This window comes from Trichechus manatus, unplaced genomic scaffold (assembly GCF_000243295.1).
Source record: "Trichechus manatus latirostris isolate Lorelei unplaced genomic scaffold, TriManLat1.0 scaffold00055, whole genome shotgun sequence".
Classification (NCBI taxonomy): Eukaryota; Metazoa; Chordata; class Mammalia; order Sirenia; family Trichechidae; genus Trichechus; species Trichechus manatus.
In genome coordinates, this window is record NW_004443991.1 from 12,684,438 (window position 1) to 12,703,651 (window position 19,214).

Below are 19,214 nucleotides of genomic sequence, written 5' to 3' on the forward strand. Positions count from 1 at the left end.
CAGATTTTCAACATCACTTTGTTGTAGTTTGGGTAGGTAGTGTGTTTCTAGAAATTTATCCATTTCCTCTAGGTTTTCAAATTTGTTGGAGTATAGTTTTACATAATATTCCTTTTTATTTTAGTTGGGTCTGTTGCAATGTTGCCCATTTCATTTCTTATTTGGGTTATTTGCATCCTTTCCTGTTTTTCTTTTGTCAGTCTGGCCAGTGGTTTGTCGATTTTCTTGATTCTTTCAAAGAACTAACTTTTGGTTTTGTTGATTCTTTCTATTGTCTTTCTATTCTTTATTTCATTTATTTCTGCTCTGCTCTTTATTATTTCCTTTTTTCTGGTGGCTGTGGGCTTTTTTTTTATTTTTTTATTTTTATTTTTTGCTGTTCTCTTTCTATTTGTTTGATACAAATAATTTTGAAAAAAAAAATTTCTTTTAACCCTTATTTTTACCTCTGGTTCCTCTTCTTCCTGTCTTTATTATCTATGTCCTATCCTGCCCTATATTTTGCACTCCTTCTGAGCCTACAAACAGCAGTTATCATAGAGGGCCATTAGAGAGGTTGCGTTCTTACCCTTTGATCTAGCAATTGCACTGCTAGGAAATCTCCCTACAGACACACAAAACTATGGCCATGTATGTTACAACATTGTTTGAATAGCAAAAAGATTAGCAACAACCTAAAAGCCTATGAATAGGGAACCTACAAATTCCAAACAGGAACAATAAAGGAGGTAGAGCTAACACACTGCTGTGTCGATATCTCTAAGATACATTTTTAATTTAAAAAATAAAAATCAAACAGTATACCTAGTATAGTGAAATTTTGTAATTTATAAAAGTATATACATATAAAATTGTGGCAGACATACTTTTCTTTTCCTTGAAATGATACAAATAACAGATTTAATAGTAGATACCTCTGAAGAAAGAACAGATGTTGAGAGGAAGGCAGAGGAAGATACTTGAACTTTTACCCTTTTTGAACACTCTAATATTTTTACATGTACATCGATTACTTTTTAAAAAAATCAAGTTCATGTTTTTATTGTTTGGTAGCCACTGGTCACATGTTGACACTTGGAATGTTGAAGATTCCTAACATTTCCACCAACACACAAAGTTCAAAAAGTGCATTTCTAGAATATAAACCTTTGAAATAAAATATATAAAATAGGGCCAGCCTTACAACAACCCTTCACACATGCCTGTGTAATCCATGCAAACCACAAATAAATGGACCTCAGGCTTTACTATTCAGGTTCAGCACTCAGTGTGTTTTTAAGACCAGAAGGGGAGGAACTCAGCCTTCAGACAGGACTTTGCCTTTGCCTGAAGCTGCCCTCACAAATTCCCATATCTCCTCTCTTGTCTCTTCACAAAATCCCTAGCTGCTCTCACCCCAAATTTTCCTTCCGCTTCCTGGACTTTCCTCAACTCAGACTTCAGTTTTTGCTCTTTGCTAGGCATCTGGTCTTGGTCCATTCCAAAACCAAAACCAAACCCTTTGCCCTCGAGTCATTCCGACTCACAGCGACCTACAGGACAGAGCAGAACAGCCCCACAGGGTTTCTAAAGAACGGCTAGTGGATTCCAACTGCCGACCTTTTGGTTAGCAGCCAAGCTCTTATCCACTGTGCCACCAGGGCCCCTGGTCCATCCCAGGCTTCACTTTGTCTTTGCAAACAGATCCTGATGTACTCTCTGGTATCTGAACAGGTCTCCTGAGGCCTCGTGTGTGTCTCTCGTTTCCACATTAACTGCTCTGTCTGGCGTAGGTCAAAGCAGGCAGTGCTGTAGATAAAAACTGAAGTGGATTCTAGTGCTGGCTCTGTCACACATTAGTTATGTAATTCTGGGGAAACCACTTACTTTCTTATCTATAAATTGAGTGATTAAATAACTTTCCTTACAGGGTTATCATAAAGATTATAATGTGAAGATGCATTAAAAACCACTGAGCCGCATAGAAATTTAAGTTGCTGATGTACTGTATAGTCCTCTCTCTAAATGTTATTTCCCCCTAAAAAGACCACTCCTTTCAAAGGAGGAACTGTGCATATAACTACGTGTGTCCTCACAGAGCTCAGCATCCTGCACCCAATAGGCCTTCAAAAGAGGGTGCTGCTGTTACTCCTTACAAAACACCTCATTAGTATTTTGTTCAGGGTAAACTGAAGCTGAAATAATGTCTATCCCTGAAAGCATTAACTAAAACATTACATAGGTAATGCAATACAGCTAACTTATAAGATAGTTATCAACCATGATCCCCAACACAAACATTTTAATAGTGATACAAACGCTAGGTTGTTATAAACATAAACACACACTCCTCAAGGGTGGAATGATCCTCTCCCTCCCTAATCTGTGATCTCAACACTGACAACAAGTGCACATCATATTCTAGTTCCTCTTATACCTAGTTTCCCCTTTGGACAGCGAATTCCTTGAAGACAGTGGCAATGGTCTTGTTTCCAGTAGCTGACACACAGTATTCAATGTTTACTTATGAGACTAAATAAAACTAAAGAATTACTTGGGATTAAAGGCAGAAATGGAGAAAATTTTACTCGACCAAACATCTAAATACCAGGTCTGATAGAAGGCAATTTAATACACAAGGCAAATATCAAGGCAAAGAAACCAACCAGGGTTTTTCATTCTGGGGGTCAGAAATGGCTTTTCCTAACTGCATCTAGCACGTCATCTATTTTCCTTCAGATAGAAGTTTGCTCCAACATACAACCTGCATTTGTGCTTGTGGAGTTATTAACACTAACAACAAATTCCCATGGAGTGGATTCTGAAGAATAGGTAGATGCTTCAGCAAGCTGGAAGAGGGATTGCATGGCTAGGGGTGGCAGTGGGAGGAAGGGCATCACACCAGCGTCTGTTTTCCTTCAGGTGTTACTCAGTCTATAGGGATTTGTACAGCTGCCCTGAAAGGCTTCTCCCCCGCTCCCCAATCCACTTGTCCCAAAATGATAATAATAACTGGCACTGGGAGGTGTAAATCTACCGACATTTCCCAAACTGCACTTACAGGGAACTAGAGGCTGAGAGTTTGCACTGAAGAAATTCTTGTCTATCCTAGTCAGGAAACAATAAAATTAATAACAGTAATTAGGTTGACCTTCACTAGTGGAGTGGACATTTTTAAAACATGGTTTTAATAACGGATGTCTGTGTTAGCGTGTCTTAATAAGGTTTTAAAATTGCCCCGTACACAGAAGTGAATTAAGAGCCAAGAGTAAAATTTCAAAACTTGAAAAAAGAATTGATTTTTTTAAAAAAATCATAAATATTTCCACCCACTGATGAAAAGAGCCATGAAGATAACCAAAAATTATTAACTCCAAAATTAAATTATTATTTAAATACCCTCAAACTATTCTGATTTAAAAATTCAGCTTAACACCGTTAGGAGAAAATAGCTGTAAGCACACAATTAATATTTAAAATTATAAAAGAATACATATTTTGAAAATTTTATTTGAAGGATCAACAGCTTGTTAAATTAAAGGGGATATTCTGGGATTAATAAATACAGAATTAAAGTCTTAATTTCTAGAACAAGTGTCTGTGAGAAAAAACTATGAAAGGTTAATTTACATCTAGCTATGTGTAGAATACTTTATTCAGAAGATTCCTAATACTGAAATTAGTCTGATTAATTTTTCAGGAGCCTCTTAAAGCTAGAAAAATACAATAGAAAAATTACTAAAATTACTAAAAACTTGTTAAAAACCAGTAACTAAAAAGAGTAGATCACACAGTAAGATTTTGCCTCTTAATAATAGGAGAAACGCCACATCCTCCTAAATGTCACATTGACTACGCAAAGGCATTTGACTATGTGGATTATAAAAAACCACAGATAACATTGCGAAGAACGGGAATTCCAGAACACTTAATTATGTTCATGTGGAACCTGTGCATAGACCAAGAGGCAGTTGTTCAAACAGCACAAAGGGATACTGCGTGGTTTAAAATCAGGAAAGGTGTGCATCAGGGTTGTATCTTTTTGACATACTTATTCAATCTGGAGCCCTGCTGGCACAGTAGTTAAGGGTCTGGCTGTTAACCAAAAGGTCAGCAGTTCGAATCCACCAGCCACTCCTTGGAAACCCTGTGGGGCAGTACTACTTTGTCCTATAGGGTCTCTATGAGTCAGAATCTACTCAATGGCAATGGGTAATTCAATCTGCATGCTGAGCAAATAATCCGGGAAGCTGGACTATACGAAGAAGAACATGGCATCAGGATTGGAGGAAGACTCGTTAACAACCTGCACTATGCAGATGACACAACCTTGCTTGCTGAAAATCAAGAGGACTTAAAGCACTTACTGATGAAGATCAAAGACTACAGCCTTCACAATGGATTCCACCTGAACATAAATAAAACAAAAATCCTCACCACTCGACCAATGAACAACATCATGATAAACAGAGAAAACATTGAAGTTGTCAAGGATTTCCTTTTACTTGGATCTACAATCAACGCCCATGGAAGCAGAAGTCAAGAAATCAAACAATGTATTGCACTGGGCAAATATGCTGCAAAAGACCTCTTTAAAGTGTTCAAAAGCAAAGATGTCACTTTGAAGACTAAGGTACGCCTGACCCAAGCCATGGTATTTTCCATCGCCTCATATGCATGCAAAAACTGGACGACGAACAAGGAAGATTGAAGGAAGAAGAATTGATAAATTTGAATTACGGTGTCAGCAAAGAATACTGAATACACCATGGACTGCCTGCCAGAAGAACAAACAAATCTGTGTTGGAAGAAGTGCAGCCAGAATGCTCCTTACAAGTGAGGATGGTGAGACTTCATCTCATGTACTTTAGACATGTTATCAGGAGGGACCAGCCCCTGGAGAAGGACATCATGCTTGGTAAGTGAAAAAGGTCAGTGAAAAAGAGGAAGAAACTTGATGAGACTGATTGACACAGTGGCTGCAACAATGGGCTCAAATATAGCAACAATTGTGAGGATGGTGCAGGACGAGGCAGTGTTTCGTTCTGTTGTACGTAAGGTCGCTATGAGTCGAGACTGACTGGACGGCACCTAACAACAACCACCACCTAAATGTCAGTTTCATACTTGTTCATGGAATGTACAATGACATCCAGTGAATCAGTTAGCCTAGGGGAGTAGCAATAAACTACGAAAGCAAAGCTTTAATGGTTTCCGTCAAATAAAGACGCCTAAAACAGTTTATGAAATCAAAGCACCAGGAAAATCATAAGATGGAAAAGGTATTTAAATCAGGTCCCTACCTTCAGGTAGTTCTGCATCTAAAATAGATGATTATATTCTATATTTGAAGCTCTCCTGAGATAGAAATTACACATTTCCTCCTCCATTCAATCTTGTTGTGTTTGTCACTATCCTTCTCATTCTTAGCTAATGTAACAGCCATACTTCAGTCCCTTCCTAAACTGATCCAAGGTGTGATGCTTTATCAACTATATCCTTAGTGGAAGCTCTAGATTAGGGTTGGCAAACAGGTTTTGACCGATATGCCAACTCCACTCAGTTGGTAGTAACGCCAGGTACACTCCTGAGAAGGATCATGAGGCCAATCACAGCGGATCAGGAACCAGCACGAAGCTGAGAAAGCCTGTGGTTTGTGTGGGATGAGACAGACCCCATGTGAAAGTGGCCAACTTGGTATCCCTCTTTGTTTTTCACTTCCGAAAGTACTTTATTTTACTTGAAGGAAAACAAGGCAAGATGTCTTCAGTGATGATAAAACTGCCACAGTCCTTCCCTTTCTTTGAGTATGCAGGGTGGAGTTGGCCCAATCTCGTGTTGGGGCAGAAGCATGTGGCAGCTACTATAATGGCATTTTCACTTGACTCCACTGTGAACATAGTAGGTTCCATTGCAAAACTCCATGAATCTGCAGAGTTGGTCTGATCTAAGTGTCAACATCGTAATGTCACCTGGAAATACAGCACCATTTTCTCTAGTCCCTCTTGAGTGGTTACCCACCTTCTCAAGGCTGAGGACCTCTTCAAGCCACACATAAGTCAGAACCACTGCCCTCCCCAACCTGAGAAAACACATTATTACAATAAAAAGTATGAATATGATGTGATCTTACATTTCATTACCCACTATAACTAGATGTACTTGAAAAACTATAGCATGCATATATGTGTGAGGCATAATTCCATCTCTAGACAATTACTGACAGATGACAGGTGTGTCTGTTAGGGTTCTCCAGTAAACCAGTAAAATGGAATAGAGAATTATATTAAGAGATTTATTTCAAGCAATTGGCTTATGTGATTGTGGGGGTTGGCAAGTCTTCTGTAGCGTAGGCTAGCAGGCTATAAAATCTAAGACAAGAGCTAAAGCTGCAGTTTTGAGGCAGAATTTCCTCTTCTTCAGGGAAGCCTCAATTTTGCTTTTAAGGCCTTTCAATTTATTGAATGAGACCAACACATATTATCAAGCATAATATTCTCTACCTAAAGTCAATAAATTGTAGATGCTAACCACAGCTGCAAACACCTTCACAGCAACACTTAGATTAGCATTTCATAGAATAACTGGGTATTATAGCATAGCCACTGGGGACACTGGGGTTCAGTGGCAGAATTCTTGCCTTTCATGGGGGAGACGCAGGTTCAATTCCCAGTCAACGTACCTCATGAGCAGCCACCACCCATATGTCAGTGGTGGTTTGTGCGCTGCAATGATGCTGAACAGGTTTCAGTAGAGCTTCCAGACTAAGACATGCCAGGAAGAAACCCTATGGATCACAATGGTCTGATCCCCAATCAATCATGGGGATGGTGCAAGACTGGGCAGCATTTCGTTCTGTTGTGCATGGGGTCACCACGAATTGGGAGCCAATTCCATGGCAGCAAACAACAACACAGCTAGCCAAATTGATACAAACTTTTGTTACATATAATTAATCACATGTGGATTCAAAGACTTCTTGTCATAATTCTGAAGGCTTCTAAGGCTTCTTGGCTCCCATTTGGGAACCACATCATTCTGTGTTCTAGAAGCAAGAAAGAAGAGTGTTATTTGTTAGTTGCTAGTGAGTTGGTTCTGACTCATGGTGACCTCATGTATAACAGAATGAAATTTTTCCCAGTCCTGCACTGTCTTCATGATTGTTTGGTATGTCTGAGTCCATTGTTGTGGCTATTCTATCAATTCACCTCACTGAAAGCTTCTTTCATTTTTTGTTGGCCCTCTACTTTACCAGACATAATGTCCTTTGCTGATGACATGTCCAAAGTAACCAAGTTGAAGTCTCGTCACCCTTGCTTCTAAGGAGCATTCTGGTTGTATTTCTTCTAAGACTGATTTGTTTGTTCTTCTGGAAGTCCACAGTATATTCAATATTCTTTGCTAACACCACAGTTTGAAATGCATGAATTCTGTCTTCCTTTTTTTATTTTCCAGCTTTTGCATGCATATGAGTTGCCTGAAAAGTCCATGGCTTGGGTCCAACACTTAGTCATTAAAGTGACACTTTTGCTTTTTAACATGTTAATGAGGTCTTTTGCCACTGATCTGCCCAATGCAATATGTCATTTGATCTCTTAACTGCTACTTCCATGGACATTGATTACTGATCCAACAAAATCATTGACAACTTCAATTTCTTCTCCATTTATCATGATGTCGTTTATGGCCCAGTTGTAAGGACTTCCGTTTTCTTCATGTTCTGATTCTGAAGGCTAGAGTCTTCGACCTCTATCAGTGGCCTCATTATGACAGCCCTCAAAAGCAACACTGAGAAAGGTTATGTTTCTTCTTGTTCTTTCCCTAGGAAAAAAATAACTCCAAACTATTTTACTTTTCTTTTCATGTTATAGTTTTAGTCACTGTCATTGCTTTTTTTTTTTTTAATACACTCCAGTTTCTCTGGTTTTCTCTAAAATGTGGAAACCAAAACCAGACATAATAATCTAAAACATATTCATAGAGAGTTCTGGGTTATCATAAGTAATGGCCTTGTCAGTACCTATGTCTGTTCAATACCCAGCTTAGGATAGCTTATGTTTCTACTAGTACTCTCCTTAAGTACTTTCCTCACATACACAAAGCCACGTGACTGACTTATCATTGTTAAGTGTCTGTAGATTCATCTTTTTTTTTTAAATTAATATGCTAATACAATACAAGTGTAGTCAGAAAGAAGGAGCCCCGTTGTCACAGTGGTTAAGCGTTTGGCTGTTAAACAAAAGGTCGGAAGTTGGAATTCACCAGCCATTCCTTGGAAGCCCTACGGGGCAGTTCTACTCTGTCCTATAGAGTATAATATATATGTATATGTGTATATATGTATATATAATACACCTATATATACACATACATACATGTATATTATACAGTAAAACCTGAGAAAGCTAGAACTTGTGTAAGGCAGAAACCTGTCAGAGAAGGAAAACTCAAATATTTTCCACAAGACAGTGATAGAAAAGGTGACTGCATCCTGTCAAAGGTGGAGAATTTGCAAGAACTAGAAAAACAAGGCATTCCTGTTGAGTTCCGGCTCTCACAGGTTTCATTGTATATACATATATGTATACATAAAATGTATATACATATATATCACCCATGTGTCTGTCAGTTTGTCGTACTGTGGGGGCTTGTGTGTTGCTATGATGCTGGAAGCTATACAAATGGTATTCAAATACCAGCAGGGGCACCCTTGGCGGACAGGTTTCAGCTGAGCTTCCAGACTAAGACAGACTAGGAAGAAGGATCTGGCAGTCTACTTCTGAAAAGATTTAACCAGCGAAAACCTTATGAATAGCAGTGGAACACTGTTTGTATATAGTGCCGGAAGATGAGCCCCCTAGGTTGGAAGGCACTCAAAAGACGATTGCAGAATTGCTGCTTCCTCAAAGTAGAGTCGACCTTGTTGACGTGGATGGAGTCAAGCTTTCGGGACCTTCATTTGCTGATGTGACACTACTCAAAATGAGAAGAAACAACTGCAAACACTATTACTAATCAGAATGTGGATGTACAAAGTATGAATCTAGGAAAATTGGAAGTCATCAAAAATGAAATGGAACACATAAACGTTGATACCCCAGGCATTGGTGAGCTGAAATGGACTAGTACTGGCCATTCTGAATCAGACAATCATATGGTCTACTATGCCAGGAACAACAAATTGAAGAGGAATGGTGTTGCATTCATCCTCAAAAAGAACATTTCAAGATCTATGCTGAAGTACAACACTGTCAGTGATAGGATAATACCCCTATGCCTACAAGGAAGACCAGTTAATACGACTATTATTCAAATTTACGCACCAAACACTAAGGCCAAAGATGAAGAAATTGAAGATTTTTACCAACTTCTGCAGTCTGAAATTGATCAAACATGTAATCAGGATCTATTGATAATTACTGGAGACTGGAATGCAAAAGTTGGAAACAAAGAAGAAGGATCAATAGTTGGAAAATATGGCCTTGGTGAAAGGAATGATGTTGGAGATTGCACTATCGAATTCTGTAAGACCAATGACTTCTTCATTGCAAATATTTCACCAACATAAACGGCGACTATACACATGGACCTCACCAGATGGAATACACAGGAATCAAACTGATACATCTGTGGGAAGAGACAATGGAAAAGTTCAATATCATCATTCAGAACAAGGCCAGGGGCTGACTGCAGAACAGACCATCAATTGCTCATATGTAAGTTCAAGTTGAAACTGAAGAAAATTAGACCAAGTCCACGAGAGTCAAAGTATGACCTTGAGTATATCCCACCTGAATTTAGAGACCATCTCAAGAATAGATTTGACATGTTGAACACTAATAACCGAAGAGCAGACGAGCTGTAGAATGACATCAAGGACATTACACATGAAGAAAGCAAGAGGTCATTAAAAAGACAGAAAGAAAGAAAAGACCAAAAAGGATGTCAGAAGAGACTCTGAAACTTGCTCTTGAACATCAAGTAGCTAAAGCAAAAGGAAGAAATGATGAAGTAGAAGAGCTGAACAGAAGATTTCAAAGGGTGGCTAGAAAAGACAAAGTAAAATATTGTAACGACATGTGCAAAGACCTGGCAATGGAAAACCAAAAGGGAAGAACATGCTCTGCATTTCTCAAGCGAAAGAACTGAAGAAAAAATTCAAGCCTTGAGTTGCGATAGTGAAGGATTCTACAGGGAAAATATTAAACGACTCAGAAAGCATCAAAAGAAGATGGAAGGAATACGGAGTCACTCTACCAGAAAGAATTGATCAACATTCAACCATTTCAGGAGGTACTATATGAGCAGGAACCAATGGTACTGAAGGAAGACGTCCAAACTGCACTGAAGGCATTGGCAAAAAACAAAGCTCCAGGAATTGATGGAATACCAGTTGAGATGTTTCAACAAACAGATGCAGCACTGGAAGTACTCACTTATCTATGCCAAGAAACTTGGAAGACAGCTACCTGACCAACCGACTGGAAGAGATACATATTTAGGCCTATTCCCAAGAAAGGTGATCCCACCAAATGTAGAAATTATCAAACTATATCATTACGATCACACACAAGTAAAATTTTGCTGAAGATCATTCAAAAGTGGCTGCAGCAGTATATCAACAGGGAACTGCCAGAAATTCAAGCTGGGTTCAGAAGGCGATGAGGAACCAGGAATATCATTGCTGATGTCAGATGGATCCTGGCTGAAAGTAGAGAATACCAGAAAGGTGTTTACCTGTGTTTTATTCACTATGCAAAGGCATTCAACTGTGTGGATCATAACAAACTATGGATAACATTGCGAAGAATGGGAATTCCAGAACATTTAATTGTGCTCATGAGGAACCTGTACATAGATCAAGAGGCAGTCATTCAAACAGAACGAGGGGATACTGCGTGGTTTAAAGTCAGGAAAGGTATGCGTCGGGGTTTTATCCTTTCATCACACCTATTCAATCTGTATGCTGAACAAATTATCTGAGAAGATGGACTATATGAAGAAGAACAGGGCATCAGTTCTGGAGGAAGACTCATTAACAGTCTGCACTATGCAGATGACACAATCTTGCTTGCTGAAGATGAAGGGGACTTGAAGCACTTACTGATGAAGATCAAAGACTACACCCTTCAGTATGGATTACACTTCAACATAAAGAAAACAAAAATCCTCACCACTGGACCAATAAGCAACATCAATGATAAACTGAGAAAAGATTGAAGTTGTCAAGGATTTCATTTTACTTGGATCCACAATCAACACCCATGGAAGCAGCAGTCAAGAAATCAAAAGACGCACTGCATTGGGCAAATATGCTGCAAAAGACCTCTTTAAAGTGTTGCAAAGCAAAAATATCACCTTCAAGACTAAGGTGCACCTGACCCAAGCCATGGTGTCTTCAATCACCTCCTATGCGTGTGAAAGCTGGATGATGAATAAGGAAGACTGAAGAGAGAACTGACCCCTTTGAATTGTGGTGTTGGAGAAGAATATTGAATATACTATGGACTGCCAGAAGAGCAAACAAACCTATCTTGGAGAAAGTACAACCAGAACGCTCCTTAGAAGCAAGGATGGTGAGACTACATCTTACATACTTTGTTCATGTTGTCAGGAGGGATCAGTCCCTGGAGAAGGACATAATGCTTGGTAAAGTAAAGGATCAGCGAAAAAGAGGAAGACTCTTAATGAGAAGGATTGATACAGCAGCTCCAACAATGGACTTAAGCATAACAATGATCGTGAGGATGGTGCAGGAACTGGTACTGTTTTGTTCTGTTGTACATAGGGTCACTATGAGTTGGAACCAACTCGATGGCACCTAACAACAACAGTGTTCACCCAGGAGTCCCTGGGTAGCACAAACAATTAAGGTCTAGGCTACTAACCAAAAGGTAGGAGGTTTGAATCCACCCAGAGGTATCTTGGAAGGAGGGCCTGGTGATCTCCTTTTGAAAGCCGTTGAAAACCATAACGAACACAGTTCTACTTTGACACACATGAGGTCACACATGAGGTTGCCATGAGTTGAAACCAACTTGATGGCAACTGGCTTGGTATTTTTTTTAAATACATGTATATACATATATATATATACATATACATACACATATATACATGTACGTATATGTACATATATGTGTGCATGTTGTTGTGTGCCGTTGAGTTGATTCCAACTCACAGTGGCCTTAAAGGATAGAGTACAACTGCCCCATAGGGTTCCCAAGGCTGTAATCTTTACAGGAACAGACTACCAGGTCTTTTCTCCCATGGAGTGGCTGGTGGGTTCGAACCGCCGACCTTTCAGTTAGCAGTTGAGCACTTTAACCACTGTGTCACCAGGGCTCCTTTTGTGTGTATAAAAATATATATGCATATATATTTATATAATTAGTTAATTAGCTAAAATGTCTATATCATTTTTAATGTTTTAATTGTGTCTCTAATTCCTCGCAAATCAAGCTTTTATCTAAAGCATTTACTTAGCAGTACAGAGTAGCACAGTGGTTAAGAGCTACAGCTGCTAACAGGTTTTTTGGTTTTTATAGAGTTTTACTGTTACCTCTGTCAAACAGTAAAATTACCAACTAGCATGCTATTTAAAATCCATAACTTTGAGTAACCAAATAGTACATGAAAGTAACTTTTTCTTTATACAAGTGATAAACCCATCACTGTCGAGTCAATTCCGACTCATGGCAATCCTATAGGACAGAGTAGAACTGCCCCAGAAGGTTTCTAAGGAGTGACTAGTGAATTTGAACTGCCGACCATTTGGTTAGCAGCCTGAGCTCCCAGCCACTGCGCCGCCAGGTCTCCATACAAGTGATAAAGCTAATAAATGAAGAAATAATGATAGAAATAGAGCATAAGTCTTTGGGATTCTTAGAGGATCTAAAGGAGCACTGGTGGCACAATGGTTAAGCACTGGGCTGCTAACTGAAAGTCTGGCAGCTCTAAACCACTGACCAGCTCTGCAGGAGAAAGACCTGGCAATTTGCTTCCCAAAAGATTACAGCCAAAAAGACCCTATGGAGCAGTTCCATTCTGTCACATTGAGTTGCCACGAGCTGGAACAGCAACAATAACACAAGAGATCTAAGTATTGGTTATTTATTGCTAATATCATTAAAAGAGAGACCATCAGGCAATATGTGCCCCCCAATAAAAGAATACGCCACTACCTATGCAGTATCTTGACAAAAACATACACCTGAATCTGAACACGGTGCTGCTAGTCTAGATCCTACCAATTTACAGAAAAATGCACAAAATAGAAAACCTATTAAACTGCAACCTGCAATACCCAGCACACAGTAAGCAAAGTCTACAGTGTAGGAAAACTATAAGACAAACAAACCAGTCTTTCCTATGAATAAACTGCAGGGAAAACAAGACAGAGAATGAGAAAAGAGATGTGGGAACCAATGAGTGGAGGAGCGCAGATTAAAAACGACTTAAGATACGTGTTAACCATCAGAACATGTAGACCTTCTTCAGATCCTGATTGAAATAAACTGAAAACATTGTAATAGGAAGTAATTAGAAATGTGAACAACTGACTGGATATTTTATGACATTAAGAAGTATTGATAATTTTTTAGGTATGCTACATGTACTGTGCTTTTGTTTTTAAATAGAGTTCATATTTTTAGAAATACGTGATAAAATACTTATGGATATAATTACACAGTGACTAAAATTTCCTTCATAATTCAGTTGTAGGTGAGGAGGGGAGAGTACTGATTAAATTAGTCTGGCCAGGAGTTCATAACTGTTGAGGCTGGATGATGGACTGAGGGTGTGCATTATAATACTATCTTTAATTCTGTATAATTCTGAAATTTCCAATAATAAAAAATTTTAAAACTTAAAACATAAAATACAGAATTTCAAATATAAAGATTTAAAAATAAAATAAATAGAATGCATAAAATCCATAACTACAAAAATTGAAAAAAATAGATAATGAATTGTCAGCCAAAACATGCAAATAAGCTTTTGTTGTAGTCTCACCTCAATATTTACATGGGTCTCCTCATTCAGTGTATCCCTAGCAGAGGTTTGATATTTCATGTTTCTTGCAATTCCTTTCTGAGATCTTAGAGACTAAAATGCATCATAAGGGAAACAAACTTTTGTTGATATAGTGGCTATATCTAGTTACTAAAGCATCATTTATTTGTTAAAAGAACCATTCATGTAATAAATATTATTGCTCACTTTCAAAAGTATGCACAAATTGAGGAATTGATATGAATTAGCTGGTACTATAATTAGTAAGTGTTGTACCAGGGTTCAAGGTCACCAACAAAAGACACAGACCACACACATGCTCTATCAGTGCATGGGTAAATGCTTTACTCACATAGAGAAGAGACAGAGCAAGACCAGCTTCACTAGTGGGCACTGGTCTCCCATGGCCAGCAGGCTTATCCATCATATGGCCGGTGCAGGGCAATTGTCTACTTTCACCCCTCTCATGCTATGGTTGAGAGACCCCGTTCCCTCCCTGCTAGGAACAAATATAGAAGAGGGGCTCACCAGGTGCCATATGGTGCTCACACATGTACAGGAGACAGAGAAAGCTACTGTATGCCCATAGCAGGGAAAGGCTTCTCTGACAAGGAGAAGAAACTGGGGGAGAGAGAATGACCCAATTCCCAGCCTCCTTATCAGAGAGTGCTCTGGGCCCAAGGCCTTTACTTAGGCAGCCTGGATGGGAGGTGTAGAGGCTGACCATGACCCAACAGAAAGATCTGTAATTGGCTAACCTTTCACACCCCAGTGGCTAATGTACCCATTCTACCTGAGTGGAGGTTGGCAGTGGAGAGCCACAGTTCTTGATGTCCCTGTTCTGTCCAACAGCATTTAAATGAAATCACAGAGAGAATACTAGTCAGACTTAACATAAAGCTGGAAGATAATACATTAATTAGAAGTTAGTATTAGACACCAAAAAGAAGTCTTGACAAACTAAAAGAATGGGCCTAATAAGGTAATAAAATTTAATAAGGATAAATGTATGATTCTATTCAAGAGTCCAAAAACTTACCGGAAAAATATGAGGGGTATAGCTTATCAAGAACACACACACACATTAAATTTTTATTAAGAATTTTAATTGGTAATAAAGACACTAAGGGTCAAGAATATGATGTACTTACTGAGAGTTAATACATTAATAGGCCACATCGATAGAATTACAACTTTAAAAAAAGAGATGATGATTCTATTCAAGAGTGTTCAGGTTTCACCTGGAATATTTTGCTTTTAGGTGTTATACTTTAAAGTACAATGCCAAAATGGTGAGTAGGACAATCATTTAATACTAGGTCAAATGAAGAATAGCAATAGAACTTGAAAATGTTAGTCTGGATAAAACAAGACTGAAAAGAGATATAGAGCCTGTCTCCAAATATCTGGAGGGTTGTCGTTTGGAAAAGGCTTAGACCTATCCTCCACAGCCTCAAGGGTGAAGGATTACATTGGCCTGGCTAACTCCTCCTCCTCCTTCAGGAAATATCACTTCCTTGGGGCCTCTAGACTTCAAGTTCCCAGTGACCTGCTTAGTACTCAGACTCCTCCAATCCTACCTCTAATTGTTTGTCAAATCGTGCTATCCCTGCTAGGTTATAACTTCCAGGAGAGGGCAGGATAGACCATGTCTGCTTTGCTCATCCTATAACCCTCATGCCTAGCAGAGTTGAATGAATGAAAGAATGAATGAGAAATAGACTTGAATTCAATATGCAATTTCTAATAGAGTTGTTTAGAGATTTATGGGCCGTCTAGGAGATAGCAATTTTTCTCTCATGGGAGGCCCTCACTCAGGTTTAAGTTGCCTGGGGGAGCAGGGGAAGGAGTAGAGGGGATTAAAGCATTAGGTAGTGTTATGGATCGTACTGAGCCCCCTAAAAGTATGTTTTTAAATCCTAACCCCTATACCTGTAGATGTGATCCTATTTGGGAATGAGTTGTCTTTGTTATGTTAATGATGCCATACCTGTAATACACTGTGTCTTTAATCAATCATTTTTGAGACATAAAAACAGCAGACTAGGCACAGAAGCAAGGAAGTACAAATGGAGAACGACTGATGCCACGTGGAGAACACCAAGGAACTGAGGAACAGAATGTGAAAAGAGACAAGGGATGTCCCCCTAAAGTGACAGAGAAAACCTTCTCCTAGACCTGGTGCCTTAAATTTGGACTTCTAGCCTCCTAAACTGTTGTCGTCAATTGCAGTCGGGTTGGCTCCAACCCATAGCAACCATACAATAGAACGAAACACTGCCTGCTCCTGCACCATCCTCACAATCGTTATCCTTGAGCCCACTGTTGCAGCCACTATGTCAGTCCATCTTGTTGAGGGTCTTGCTCTTTTTCAATGACCCTCTACCAAGTTCTTCTCCAGGGACTGATCCCTTCTGATAACATGTCCAAAGTATATAAGACTAAGTCTCACCATCCTCGCTTCTAATGAGCATTCTGGCTGTACTTCTTCCAAGATAGATTTGTTTTTCTCTGGCAGTCCATGGTATATTCAGTATTCTTCGCTTACATCATAATTCAAAGGCATCAATTCTTCTTTGATCTTCCTTATTCATTGTCCAGCTTTCACATACATATGAGGCAACTGAAAATACTATGTCTTGGGTCAGGCGCACCTTAGTTCTTTAATGAAATCTTTGCTTTTTAACACTTTAAAGAGATGTTTTGTAGCAGATTTACCCAGTGCAATGCGTCTTTTGATTTTGTGACTGCTGCTTCCATGGGCGTTGATTGAGGATCCAAGTAATATGAAATCCTTGAGGACTTCAATCTTTTCTCAGTTTATCATCACATTGCTTATTGGTCCAGTTGTGAGGATTTTTCTTTTCTTTATGTTGAGGTGGAATCCATACTGAAGGCTGTGAATCTTTGATCTTCATCAGTAAGTGCTTCAAGTTCTCTTCACTTTCAGCAAGCAAGGTTGTGTCATCTGCATAATTCAGGTTGTTATTGAGTCTTTCTCTAATCCTGATGCCCAGTCCTTCTTCATATAGTCCAGTTTCTCGGATTATTTGCTCAGCATAGCAGTACTAAGACAGATGGAGACTGGACTAAAGGATTGCTAGCCTCATTTCCAACCTGAAGACTTACGATTTGAATTCTGCTGAGAAAGGTCATGCTTATTACATCATAGGCTTCATTTAACTACATGGACTAAATTCTGATCCATTTTGGAAAAGTTTAGTAATAAATTTCTACATAATTGCTTCTGTTCAAACAGAAATTTCATTTGGTGTTTCTCCCCATCTCTTCCTTCTCCCTTCTCTCCCTGCTCCAGAAAGCTGATGAATAATATTTCCATTTTTGTATGAGGATATACATAAAGCTTCAGAAAACACAGTAGCAGACAGTGAGGTGAGGTCAGTTTCAGAGATGAGAAAAATATTTTTGAGATTCTTACCATCAACTGTGCCAAAAGTAAATGCAGATTTGATAAACGACAAAAAGTCATTACCTCTCTATTTCACTTTCTGCTGATTCAATATTTACAAGGGCCCAATTTTCCATGGAAACAGATGAGATTTACAGCAAATACAAAGATTGCATCGTTTATTTATAAAGCAAAAAATCTACCCAAATACTTTTCATTAAAACTGGCTTTCAGGGGACTATTCAAGCATTACATAATTTCTGTTACTCCTGTGGGAATAAATGAGCAAGGACCTGAAGTTCGATCTCCTTAGAACAGTTGCTGAGATGACCAATCCTGACCTTTATTACTGGATTCAGTTTGATAATGTAGATTTAGGATGAAGTTACGAGATATGTGAACAAGCACACATGCTTGCTATCCTACCTCCACTCTCTGCCTTTCCTCAAGTGGAACATCTTTTATGAAAGTATCTTCCAGCCTCAGATCAATTCATAGACATTTATGGAATTAGGGAAATAATATGTTAGTAACCAGCAATAATAAAAATACAAATATAACTTAACTATTTTTGAATTCTACTATACTCATTGAGAAGGTTTTCAGAAAATTAACTAGATATGATAGGAACAGGCAATTACATAGAGTGGTGGAACAGGTTGCCAAGTAAAATGTAGAACTGAGAGTACAATTGTTGGGAGGGCACCTGCACACCAGAGGAGCTTAGAGAGAGCTCCACCCAGAGGCAGGACTGAGTATGACTCTCCTGAATAAATGTAGACTAGACTGGATTCCAAGGAGCCCTGGTGGTTTAGTGATTAAGCACTCAGCTGCTAACTGAAAGGTCAGAGGTTTCAAACCACCAGCTGCTCCACAGGAGAAAGATGTGGCAGTCTGCTTCCATAAAGTTTACAGCCTTGGAAACTCTATGAGGCAGTTCTGCTCTGTCCTATAGGGTTGCTATGAGTTGGAATAAACTTGACAGCAATGGGTAGATTGGGAGTCCCTGGGTGGTGCAATGGTTAATGCTCTCAGCAACTAACCAGAAAGTTGGCAGTTCAGAAGAAAGGCCTAGCAATCCACTTCTGAAATATCAGTCTTTGAAAACCCTATGGAATACAGTCCTACTCTGACACGCATGGGTTACCATGAGTCAAAATAGACTCAATGGCAACTGTTTCTTTTTTCTGGTTAGATAGAGATAGGTGTTCTTGGGTGATACAAACAGTTAATGTGCTCTGCTGCTAACCAAAACATTAGACAATCAGTCTACCCAGAGGCACCTTGGAAAAAAGGCCTGGAGATCTACTTCTGAAAAAATCAGCCACTGAAACCCCTATGGAACACAGTTCTACTCTGACACACACGGGATTGCCATGAGTTGGAATCAATGCAACAGCAAGTAGTTTTTAGATGAAGATAATTTCTATGACCTAAAATTTAATGCTGGTAGTTCTTTTCCTGAAGATGAGGAAGGGATTATGGAGAAGATATGAGAAGGATGGGAGTTAAACAATTTTCAATGCTTAATGTTTACCTTTCGCACTGTATCATGGTATCATTTAAAGACCAAGGAGCAGATGCTTGATTTACACTTCACTATGTGTATTCCATTAAAAAAAACCACGAAGCCCTGGTGGCGCAGTGGTTAAGAGCTTGGCTGCTAACCAAAAGGTCAGAAGTTCGAATCTGAAAAAGGCGGGCAAGATGGCGGTCTAGGCAGAAGCACCACGCCGTCCCTCCACAACAAAGATCCGAAAAACTAAGCCAAACAGAGAATCAACAATCCTGAAACCCTAGAACATCAAAT

The 19,214-nt window shown here is 39.1% G+C and overlaps 1 protein-coding gene across 1 annotated transcript in view; it reads right to left on the bottom strand.

Moving 5' to 3' along the window:
* Nucleotides 1-19,214, bottom strand: part of MORC1 (MORC family CW-type zinc finger 1) — a 246,592-nt gene that overhangs the window by 145,681 nt on the left and 81,697 nt on the right. The gene's annotated exons all lie outside the window — the stretch shown is intronic.